The sequence below is a fragment of the Mastacembelus armatus genome, chromosome 9, assembly GCF_900324485.2.
Source record: "Mastacembelus armatus chromosome 9, fMasArm1.2, whole genome shotgun sequence".
Lineage (NCBI taxonomy): Eukaryota > Metazoa > Chordata > Actinopteri > Synbranchiformes > Mastacembelidae > Mastacembelus > Mastacembelus armatus.
This window is the reverse complement of record NC_046641.1, coordinates 7,275,106-7,287,847: the sequence shown is the minus strand read 5'-3', so window position 1 is coordinate 7,287,847 and position 12,742 is coordinate 7,275,106. Positions and strand designations below refer to the sequence as shown.

Genomic DNA, 12,742 nt, shown 5'->3' with positions numbered 1-12,742 from the left:
ATTGTTAGTATGGCTCTTTACATCTCTTTACCTTTCAGCCAGTGCTGAAACTGTGCAGCTCCTAATCTTCAATATGCTTTTGTACCCTCTCTCATCTTCATGAAGTCTCACAAACTGATTTCAGCCATTTCCTGAACTTGTGGAGCCATGATTCATTAGACACAACCAATATATTTTCTTTGTCGTACTGTATATGTATGGAAGCTTTTTGGCTCCTTCATCCAACTTGCAGTTCAATTCAGTGTCCAATCTGCAATTTGAATCAAGTTGAAAATGCAATTGACAATTCAGCATGAAACGTGGCAATTTAATACTATTCAATTTTAAATGAAAGCTATGTCAGTTGCATGCCATATTGATTTGTTTTGTTTTGTTTTTTTCAAATGTGCTGGTGAACGAGCCCCCCATTCGATTGCATTTAATTCGATAATATTTTAGTGTCATTGCACAGGAACTTTATTCTGTATTCTAGCAACTTGCACTAGCAACAAAACAAGCTCACACAAATGAAAGTGTGTGAAAACTGATCCTGCAGCAGTTGAACACTAAATTAAATTAGCGTTCAAGTATTAAAAAAAATAGTAGTGTAACCTGCAACCTCGTGTGGATGCTGTTCATTATGCGAGAAGTGGTCAAAAATTCTAGAGTGATCTGCTCAAGAACTAGGACCATTGAGGATAAAACCAGTGTAGTACTGTAGCATGCAAAAAATATTTATACACAGCACAGTTTTATTCAGAAAATACTCCCATCTAGGCACAGTATAATGAACAACAATGTTAGGACTAAATTTTGACACATGGCTCCTTTAGCGTATTGGGCCACAAGACTATAATAATGCAGAGCGCAGTTAAACTTGAGAGGTGCAAATTCCCAAACAAATTACCCTGGGGCCCTCTTCCTGGTTGGGAATCTAGTTTTGTAGCATATCATTAAATTTACCATCCTGACCCTAATAATATCTGGACCTGAAAAAATAATGAAGCCTCAATAAAGTTGTACAAACAGAGTAATTGGGCGCAATTTATCATAGACGAAATGCTCCTACTTTTATGTACAGCTAAACTGAGGTGAAGATTTTTTTTTTTTTTTTTTTTTTTTAAATTAATTTTGTTTTCTTAAGTAGACGTAAAATCTTTAATTTAAAAACCTATAGCATTGGGACTGGCACTTTAAATAAAGAGTTATAGTAGCTCGCCTTCAAATCTTCAGAATATGAAGAGAAAACAGCAATGGATTTTTTTCACCTAAAATTATGAATGGAGATCCAACTTGGTTTCATAGGAAACTGCCCCATAAATATTTATTTCACTCTTTGGCAAATATCCCTGCAGTTGTTCAGTGTCAAATGCTTTTAGAGTGGTGACATTTGTAGGGTACCCTGTAGTCTATGTAATTCAAGTGAGGTAGCTACACTAAAGTAAAACTGCTAGTACAATGGTGTACTCAAACAGCCACAAATACACCTGAAAGCTACAGTTGCAGCTCGGTTACACTAACAGGCATGAATGCTTTTTATTATTTCCAGCCTTTCCAGTCAGGCCTGAAATCTGTGTTTAAAGCATGATGCACAGTATTTGATGTAATCCATGTTATATGTTTCTGTGAATGGGATGGGATCAGATGCAGCGAGGTTGTTGATGTACACAGTTTGAGTGACTTTCTTTGTGAGGCCACCATAGTGATCTTTCTTTAAACGCAGGTATGTTCAAACCAGCAGGTCTCCCTGTCTGAAATCCATGATGGATGGTTCACTGGTGACCTGTAGTGACCTTGTCACCCCTGGCTTACTGTTGCTTGCTGTTTATTATGCACTTTTGATTGACAGGTTTAATACAGCTGTGAATTCACTTTTGTAAATCGTTGTTGTAATGGGACTCTTTTTCCATGTCTATTCTGTTTGGTTTTATTGATTGTCCTTTAATTGATTGTACAGATTGTCCTTTAATTTCAAATTTATTACAATCGAAATATTAATATTTTTCCTCTGTCATGTGGCGTGGAAAGACTTGGCTTAATTATTCAATGGCCTTGCTGTGTAGGGCTCACTGTGCCTGGCGGCTAGACCTACAAGGACGGTTCTGTTGGGAGGAAAATTTTGAGTTTTATGATCTGAGTGGAAAGAATGAGACTGGCTCAGGATTTTGTCCCCCCACCCCCACCCCAAACTGTTGCAGAAAACGCCAAATGAGACCAGTAAATATGGACTGTGTGAGAATTCAGTGGAACAGGATTTCATTCAGACTTCATTAGTGTGATGTTGAAAGCACGGGCAGCCTGTGTGGCCTTGTCTTAACTTCGCTCGACATAATCCATGCAGGGATTTAACGATATATTGCGAGCACTGCTGGAGCTGCAAATTACATTAGGAGTTCTTGCCGCATATTCACTATGTGACCAACTTGTATTTGTGTAAATTCAAACAATTAAGAAGCAATCACTTTTCCCTGTTATTCATACTTGCAACTTGTTTCTTACACTCTAAATCAGCTCAGTATCTTACTGTGTTATTTATTATTACCTTTCACATCATGTTTGGTACCTTGGGATGTAAAGATCACAGTTTCTCTACTTATTGATTTTGAGAGCTGAAGAATTTCCGTGTGGTTTCCAGACGTTAGAAGCGGGCCGTCTTTACGTCATTTGGAAGGAATCCAAAGGAACACGCTCAATAGGTAAAGGCTTTTTCACAGGCGCTGTGGTTTGGGACCTGTGGTAGCAGCAGAGAACAACAAATAAAAGCCTGTGGCCATATAAGCTTAACTTAAAAATATGATGTGTGACTAATGTGCAGGTGGAAGGCAGTTACTCTATATGAGTTTTATGCCTGAGTAGACTTCAAGGGTACCACTTGGTGGCTTCTCAAAGACTCTTGAGGAAAGAGTGAAGTTTTCATGGCTGACATACTGTACTCTGTTATCAGGGCAGGTTGTCAGTAATAGAGTTGGACAGTGAAGGTGAAGTGACTATGAAGTGTGGATTATGTCAGCAGCATATTTGACCTACTCTTTCAGCCCAGTAGCCATTGCTTGTGCAGATACAAAGAATTCCCTACTACATTGCATACTGAAGAACCTACAGGACTAGAACGTCACATTCAATATAATAGATGTGTCCTTTCTACTCTGTGCCTAATGTTTTTATGCACTGTTTGCACTGCAGTTGCTTCAGGCACGTATATTTATAGCAGGGAGGACTTGTTAAGCAGTTATTAGCATCTTCAAGTGATTAATGAATCTTGGATCTCAGTTCTATTAATATGGTCATTCTCCAAGTTTATGTGACAGGTTTTTTTTTATAGCAACAGTGATCACTCTGTCACTTTCTTGGCTCTGTCAAATCTTAGTGGACATTTATTACGCAGCATTTTTGGATAAGCCAGGTGTGACACTGAGTAAAGCTATGGTAATGTAGGATGATTCGTAGCCTTTTTCCCTCTGGTTTCAGCTGCAGAGCCCTGGAAAACAAGGTGTATTCTGTAGCCGTGTATTTAGGTTCAGGTCTGCTAGCTTTAACGACTGATGTCCTGGGTAAAGAACAGCCTGGGGAATGACTGGAATGGCACCCTGGCTCAAGGTGGACTATAGCTCGTTTCCCTACTGTTTATGGAATTACCGATGTCAGCAGGGACGCTCCCAACCCCCCAGCTCAGCCTCATGTTAAACTGTTACTATAGAGCTGTAGTTTGTTGACTGATGTTGAACCAAGTGGCATTAGAGAAGCATTATTTGGAAAACAATCATGAGTTTATGTTGTTTATGAGGATATACATTTAACATATTTTGGTGTTAAATTGCAATCTTTTCACAGAATATGTTCTTAATCTCAGGTCTCCGGCCTGCCAGAGAGGTCCTGCTTGATAATTTCCTGTGTGGGGAAACTGCTAGGAAGCACAGCGGTGCTAAAATAATACACCTTTTATGCCATGGACTTGTGTTGGACTAGTGTTTGGTATCACTGTTTGAAACGATTTCTATGCAGTTGTTACATTGTGCTATATAACTGCTGTCTGTTTTGAGATTAAACTATGTGGTTGATAAGATCTACTGTTTTGTAAATAAAGTGTGCATTGCATGTGTGTTGATGAATTTGAATAAAAGAATCACTTTCTTTACCAATTGTCACAAAGTAGTAGAAGTTACTCAGCTTTGATTTCCAGTCACTATGGCTCTTGATGAACATGATGGTCGGACAAATCCCTTAAAATCCTGATTACTGACATGCATATTTTTTGTAACTGCAGAACTGTATCAACTGGTTCACGAATTGCCTTTTGTTCTCAGTTTTATCCATTTGCTTTTTATAAAAAAAAAAAATAAAAAAAAAAATCTAATTTAATGAGCAGGTTTCCAAGTGAAAGCCACTGACCTGAAACTCCCAGGGAGTATTCGCTCCAGTTTCTGTGACCAAATTAGTCAAGTGTGGCCTTTTCCATCCCTGTATATCCACAAAACGTGTATGCTTGCTTCACCCTCCTGTGAATAATCAGTTACTCTAATAAGTACAAAATTATTAGAAATTTAAAATTACAGCATAGCTTTTTTTTTCCTTCATTCTCCTTATTCCTGGGCTTTTTAGTGTACTGTCAATAGGTGATGAAATTAAAGAGAAAAAAAAATCAGCAATCAGTCCACTTCAGGCATCCACTTTTTTTTCATATACTATCTCATATAACTGTCACTGTGATGCCTGCAGAAGACAACAGCAATAAGTGGGTCTACAGTGACTTTACTTTATCACTGTGAGTTGCTGATACCTCAGAAACTGGGGCTAATATTGAATTTTTTGTGACTTGACAGCTTATGAAATCTGAAATTTCCATATTGGTAACTTGACAGTTTACCAACAGCTTGTAAAATGCTAAATACCTTTGGTAATTGTAGACTAATTCTATATACTTAATATAATACTGTAAGACTTATAAGACTTAACAGTTTGATGATGAAGTAAACGCAACATTAACAATGTGACTGGCATGCTGTGGATTTGACCTTAGTAAGGGCTACACAGGAAACACTGGCCATGACAGCAAAGTCTTAGCTACAGAAGCAGCAGCATTTTTTAAACATGCATCCTAGAAAATCTGCTATAATTTGAACTCCTCTAGAAATCTGACTTTTTTGCTCTAAAGGTGCTGGTAGTTGGATTTTGCCAGTCTAGCTGATTCCCAATTCTGGCTTTTCTGCTAAACACATTTAACCAACTACTAGCTGTAGCTTTGTATTTCCTGTACCTACATGAGTAGCTCTTAGTTCCTTGTTGTGACAGTGACTGTTTGTACTATATTGAAAATATACTGTGATCTCTAAACTGTAGTTGTATCAGTAATAAATAGGCATCTTGTGTTCTTTGTACATTAAAAGCTTGAGTCTTTATGGGTACACTGTGCTCCTGTACAGACCACACGGTCACATAGCTATACTCTGAAGCTGCAAACTGTGTGTCTTGGATCATTGATCAAATAAGCAACTGAGGTTGTGTTTGAGGACTCTTCTGTCAGCTTTCAGTGTACAGTAGCTTCTCAAAATAGGCCCACAAAAACCAGACTTGTAAGTTTTAGCGCTGTACTCACCTGCAGATCCACATCACAAATGACATACAGACTATTCAGTGATTTAGTTGAATATGTTGAGCAGAAGTGTTTAGAATGGATTTGTATTACATCTTTTCCTCTCTCAGTAGCATTACATTTTTATGAGGTATTTTCCACAAATCATCCCAGCAAGAAGCAAATGTTGATAAAAATTTTTCCGTTCACTGTCCCTATGGTGATTTTTGTTACACAACAGCTTACAAATAATTTGTGATGGTTTCCTCTGTCAAAACAGTAGTTAATCAGCTGCCGGAAAGCCTTTGTCTGTCTCAATGTGAAAAACAGAAGTGGAGTATTGCTTTAAAGGACGACCTACTTGCTCCATTTGGCTCCAGGTTTTGATTACTTCTCCATGTGTGAAGAGGAAGTCTTTGACTGAACAAGGGCAGCTAGAACACATAACACACCAATGTCATCTATTACATCTTTACTGGCAGAGGAGTGGTATAGTAATCTGAAAGCTCAAAGCTAAGTGGACATTCATCTTTTAAATGATGTGCAGCAGCTTGCTGTAGTGCAGGCCAACTCTACCTATACTATTACCTGAGGGATTTCTGCTCGTCTGCAGTTGCTCTCCAGCTATTCTACTTCGCAGGCTGCCCAAGGCAAAGGCCCACTTTAGAGGGAGGTGGAAAAAGAACAGCAAAGTATGGGGGCCAAGTGGGTAGTTGTGGTGAGGTAAAATTGCAGACTCCAGCATATCTTCAAATCACTGAGCCCAGAGGATGGAAGAGGAATCCTCCTTGTATTATTGTTTCCCATGTCCCCCCTCATTCCCCACTCCCTCGAGTAATATTTTCCAGATTAAAGCTGCTCCTTGCCCTTACTCCAAACACAGACCCCACTTTCACAGGAGAAAACTGAAGGAACCACATAATGGGAATTGCTTTTTCCACTGCACATGAGATAATGTGTAGCAAATCGTGGTGTTGTGCCTTGGTCAGCTGCCAAACTAGATCACTTTTATAGGTCAGTTATTAAGACAATTAATGTCGTCTTGTGACTTAAATAATAGTTTCATATCCTCAAGTTCTCAGAAATTAGGTATGGATTGATAAATAATGTACCCTCCTCCTGTACTTTATTTGATTCTGTAGGTAGCAGTGATGCAATGTGATTTCTAGTTTTATTGTTAATGAGTACATGCCTTCGGAAAGTTTTTTTTTTTTTTTTTTTTTAAGGGTCGTATACCATGAGTCTTATAGCATGCAGTAATCTGGCTACAAAATGTTTACTACTGTAACCTAAACATGGCTCAAGTGGAGCAGTGAGGCACTTCCTGAGCACATCAGAAGACGAGACAAGCTTAATAACCGTACACTTCTACACAAACACATGTAGGCACTTAGTATCCTCTAAGCGCAGGCTGCTTGCAGAGTCCAGTGTTGAGCTCATAATTTGGCTGAATGTCTGCAGGCTCTTTGTACTGTGCCGTCAGACTAAAACAGAAGACCAGTCCTGCACTCCCACTTTGGACATTGGCAATCTTTGTGTATTTAGTTTGGAAATTTACCTTGGAAACATTCCTGAACATGTAAGCTCAAGTAGTCTGTTGGTTGCAGCTATGATTGTGAGAGAGATGCCCCTAAGGTTTGGTCAGGGCAGCTGACCTGAACAAACACAATGCATGAACAAAACGTTGTGTCACTTCTGTAATTTGGTAACTGTACAGTAACAGTAACGGATCACTGAACACCACTTGAATTAAGGTCCTTGGAAACTTATCCTGTATCCCCAGGTAAATGCACGTTCTGCAGAGTGAGACACAATGTGGAACGTGGGCCAGTTCCTAAAGTGTGCTCTATTCACAGTTGAAATGCTTTCCCAGTGCCACTGGCTTCATGCAGATGAATGTGTACAGTGCTGACATCAGAGTGTCAAGTGTTTAGTTTGCTTCAAGTGGCAGAACCCATAGTCATGAATATTGTTGTAAATGTCACATGTCATTGCAGAAGACCTGATGGCGCGGCATAAAATTCCTGCTGAAAAGTTGTATTTATCCGGCAACAGCAATCAAATGAAACGTTTTATTAGTTTCCCTTCCCCAAATTGGCAGCCGTTTTCACTTTGGAACAATAGGGAGCCTGTTGATTGAATTGTCTCATAAGTAAAATTAGCTGTTCCCTCCAGAGCAATGCAGCTGATTTTCTTTTTTTTCCTAGAGACCCATTTTTGCACTGCTGCCTGGATGATCTTAAGGTAGCAATTTAGTGGGTTTTCACACAAAAGCTTTATTGTTCTGCACATATTTAGTGTTGCTGTAGTCAGACATGCAATCAAATCTAAATTCTAATCTGCATCGTTATAGAAGATGTATGAAATGACATTAATTTCTGGGTTACAGACGTAGTACAGTAGCTGTTGTTTGCATTACAGTGGCCTCATGACTTACTGTTGAAATAAAAAGATGGTAAAAAAGTAACCTAAAAAAAATAGAGAGCTGGGAAAACTTAAAAGGAAAGACGCCTATCAATCAGCTCCCCATCAATCATGCCTTTATGGAAGCCTGGCAAAGACAGAAGCCACTTTCAGTGAAATGTGTGACATATGACAGCCTGCTTGGAGTTTGCCACAAGGCATCTAATGCACATAAAGGAAAGGATTCTGTGGTTTGATGTGACACAAACTGAGCCCTTAGGGCAGAACTCCAAGCACTATGTGTGCTCAACACCAGGCACTGCTCCTCACCCTGATAACACCATCCCTAAGTTGGTGGTGGCAACAATCTATGAGTTTCTCTGCAATATGGAGACTGGTTAGAACCAAAGGAAGGGGGAATGCAGCCTGATACCTTTGAGGTCCTGGAAGGAAACCTGCTCCAGACTGCACATGACGTGAGACTGGGCCAGCAGATCAACTTTCAACACGACAATGACCTGAAGCACACAGTCAAGACAACACTGGAGTGGCTTCAGCTCTGACTGTGCATGTGTGCCCAAGCTAAAGCAAAGACTTAAACCACACAGAACATCAAACTTCCTGTTTGACCTGATGGAGGTTGATAAACTTACCAAATCCATGCATGCAAAGCTTGTACAGTCTCACCCAAGAAGACTCAAGGCCTGTAAATTCTGTCCAAGGACTGGAGTTCTGTATACTTTTGGAAATGAGAGGTTTCAGTATTGAATACATTTGCAAACCTTTCTAAAAACATTTGTTCTTCATTTTCTGATTGAGTTATTGAGTGTTGACTGATGGGCAGTTTTATCCGTTTTATCCATTTTAAATTAAATCTTAAATACTTATGTGTAAAAACAGACAGGGCCTGAATGCTTTCTGAAACCAGTGTTACCTCTCTCTGTCTAAATACCAGAAATTGAAAGACAAGAACCAAAGTTACCAAATGTTTATCAGTCATAGCTTCCATCTATTTTCAGCCAGTATTTAGTCCTGACAACTTTGCCAGTATTTAGTCAGCTATTTCCACTGGCCAGGCAAAGTATTGCCATTAAAAAGCCAGAGCTCCAGACAGACATTATAACACTAGTCTGTCTGTCCTACTTAGATGATGTAAACTCTATTATAGTGCTGAATGTTATGTCAACATCCTTGAATGCTTACTTCAGTTTTATCATCAGTGTGATTAGGCTAAAAGCAAATTTTGCTAATGTACTGCCTCTGGATGAAATCCAGTCTGCACCTTCTCTGCTTGTGTTTACATATTACACAGATAATATTGGACATGTGCCCTTAAACTTTAGGTTGAGGCCCATCACTGACTAAGTATCCCCACTGTGACATGAACAGATTATTATCCACTGTGTCTATTAAACCTGCCTCATATAATCACTGCAGAAACATCATTTAAACATAACAACACCAGTGCACAGCAAAGCAGGCCTTGTTAAAGATAGCTGCCCCTCCATCCACTGCACCAGATATTTACTACATTGATTTAAATGGATGCAGGAAACAGCATTTATGGTTTTCTTCTTTACTGTGGGTTTCCTGTGACTTTGCTGTGTTCTTCCCAGACCTACTCCCAGACATTGTATAAACATGTGAGTAGTAGTTTTCTAAAATATGTTTAAAACATGTTTTTAATGGTCTCCAAAGTTAACTGCATCTATCAAAGGCTAATCCTAGAAATACACACACAAACACACACTACCAGTCATGATCGATTTTGTGCTCATTTTTTTATTTTTTTGACGAAATTGACTAAAAAATTTCACAGGTTTATTGAAATCATTGTTCAGAGTGATTCGCACCCCATTCTCACTTCTTTTGACAAACAGCCACGCTGCTCTCATTTACTTTGCACCATAACAGTTGGCGTGCAGTAGCTAACCTTTTGGGAACTAAGGGCTATAAAATGAACTCGTAGTGGCTATAAATATTATTGAGAGATACCAGAGAAGTATGAGTTGTAGCAGCCTATTCCCCTGTCCTTGACACTGCAACAGGGGGTCCTAGACTGCAGGTCTGAACCCCAGTCCCGAGCTATGAAGCCAGAGAGCTGATGGAAAAAAGTCTCCAGCGAGATAGTTTTATTGCTTTCTGGGCCTGCTGTCCCTTATGAGGTCATTTTAGAAGAATGTCCCAGAGAGTAAAGTAAAATTCAGGTTAGAGTACTTGACCTGTTGTTCTTACACCTAAAACTTTCCATTTCTTTAAACATGCAGAAAAGTAGCTTGAATTTCTTGTCTTGCCTCACTGAAGTAGGCTCTGTGTACTAACAAGCATGGAGCTTGTAAAATGATGCAGAAAACAGTTTATACTAAATAACAGTGGAAGATCTAGCTTAGGGAAGAACTTCATTGCAAAAGTGAAAAGCAGTTGGAGTGGTAAAACAGACTCGTCTGGCACTACGAGCCTTGACTAAAGCAGTTCTGTATCAGGTTTTAGAGACTTATCCAAGTCTGCCAAATTTCATGAATCTGTGAAATAGAACAGGTTAACTTGGTGCTAATATACTTTGCTTTAACGCCAGTCAGTTTACTATTTTGTTTTTGAGCAGAGCAGGATTAGAGAGACACTATTTGGAGCCTTAAATGTCCTTCTAAGGGGTGCACATCCCTGTTGTTGAACTGGCTGAACAAAAGTTTGCAGTGGAGTGACACGTAGACACAAATCTGTCGCTTTTCAAAATGAGCCAGGTGCAGATTGTGGGCAAAAATGCTTATCTGACAAAATGAGATGTTTTCACTGGCTGTGGACAGTGTATGCAGTAGCTGCTGGGTAAATTTAACTCAGGTTGTCAGGCCATTTGTTATAAATACAGAAACACAATATATTCGCTAAGGGGGTTATAACACAGAAACAAAAAGCTGTGTTCATAATTCCACATTGTATGAGAGCTGCGGTATATTTCAGAGGTGATTAGTATACATTACGACTGTTGAACCAATTATGAATATGATTTGTGTTTGACAACTTATTGGATCAGGTCTGTTCTGGTTTGGGCTAGCTGCTTTACCTGACCTCACCTTTGTTGTACAATGTTCGCTCACCTCCAAGCTTTAGTAAAGAAGAGGACATCTGAGGACAAGGTGATTTATAATCATTTTCTTTTAATAGTATTTACAGAGTGAGCTGCAGTTGTTTTTGCTGACAGTGCTCGGCTGTCTGAGGGCCAGCCCTCCAAAAACTCTCTAATTTACTGAAGTGAGTAAGACCAGCATGAAAACAGGGTCCAGTTTTCTTCCAGCCTATTTCAGCTCATTTGTGGCAATTGTTGTTTTGGAGGAATGTCACTGAACCACACTTTAAAGTTCAGATTTTATCAATAGATTTTAAAAGTCTTGTAACTTTCATGTCAAATGTTCCACTGTCGTCAAAGTGTAATTCACCAGAGGGCTTGTTGTTCAGCCGCTCCAGTGGCTACTCAGAGCAAAACAATTGCTATGCTGGAACATGGAAAGTCTTCACGCATTCAGTAAGGAGATAATGCTTTGCGTGCAGCTTGAGGAAAGCATGAAAACACATTATACAACAGAATGCTTCTGTGTTTTTAAGGGACATTTTGTTAGTAACAACTGGTGAGCTGACTTTGATATATGATAGGGCTGATGAAAGGTTCTAGGCATGAGTTATATTAACTGGTTCTTAAAAATCTAAAATTCCAGCGTCATTATCCAAGTGTGTTGATTTATTGTCCACAGCTGACTTCCATTTATCTTTTTTTAGTCCTTCTCTGTGGTCACTTGCCCCTACATGTTATTTGACAACACAAAAGCAGTCTGTTGCCAGGGGCCTTAGTATTTCATACAGTGGCCATTAACTGGTATGTCGTGGGCATTTGTTGGTCCTGCTGTCTGTGTTGTAAAATGTGGAGAAGACGAGCTAAATATAAGCATGTATTGGATTTCAAGAAGCATGAAATGGTCATTGCTGAGAGGAGAGAGAGCACACTGCAGCCGTGCTCCCCAGGTTGTCCCAGGCCACTGGCTGTGATGGATTGCTGTCAACCCCTCCAGCAACACGCCATTTCCTGAGGTCACACCGCTGGAGGTTACGTCTCTCTGGAAGTCAGCCACCAGCGCTCTCAGTTCCAGGAAGAAAAACTCTGATCTAATACATCCTAGTCACTCAAACAGAGCCAAAGTGAAAATGTGAACGTTGGCCTGGTGATAACTAAAAGATGATTCTGCCAAGACAAACAGTGCTCATAGCGTGGGATGCTGTCTTTTGGTTTCCTCCAAGCTGTCTGCTAAAAAATATACTGCAGTGACCAAGTCTTAGAAGTGGTAGAACATGTCTTTATTGGACCCCTTTTTATTTTCTGTAAAAAGGCCTGATCCTCTCTTGTGAGGTAATTCTTACACAGGGGGATGTTTCTAATGATGTCACCCTGCAGTTTACTTGGATGTTAATTTCACACACTTGTTGATGGTCTGTGCAGCGTCTGACTTCTTATCAGAGGCTGGAAATGTCCAGCTACAACTGTTTCTGCTTAAGTAGAATTTTTCAAGATTTTGTGGCTCGTTTTTCCATGTCACTTTTTTTAGGTACAGTTACATTTTTATTAGTTGTTACTTTTGAAAGTGAGAATTCCTTACATAGATTATGTAGAAGCTTTGTTTATGTTCTCAAAAATTATAGGAGTTAAGTTTTCCTCTGTTGAGTGAAGTCATTACACTTCTTTCAAAATCATGACCACAGTTATAGCATAGCCCAGTGTGTTGGAGGATGAAGAGAGTTGCAGGG

At 39.5% G+C, this 12,742-nt stretch overlaps 1 long non-coding RNA gene across 1 annotated transcript; it reads right to left on the bottom strand.

Moving 5' to 3' along the window:
- Positions 1–2,604: 2,604 nt before the first annotated feature.
- LOC113138626 (uncharacterized) lies at positions 2,605–5,710 on the bottom strand. Its single transcript, XR_003296476.1, has 3 exons — positions 5,573–5,710; positions 4,369–4,475; positions 2,605–2,710 (listed from the first exon to the last, which is right to left on the bottom strand). It is a non-coding gene; the product is annotated as an uncharacterized LOC113138626 (long non-coding RNA).
- Between the last annotated feature and the right edge of the window lie 7,032 nt (positions 5,711–12,742).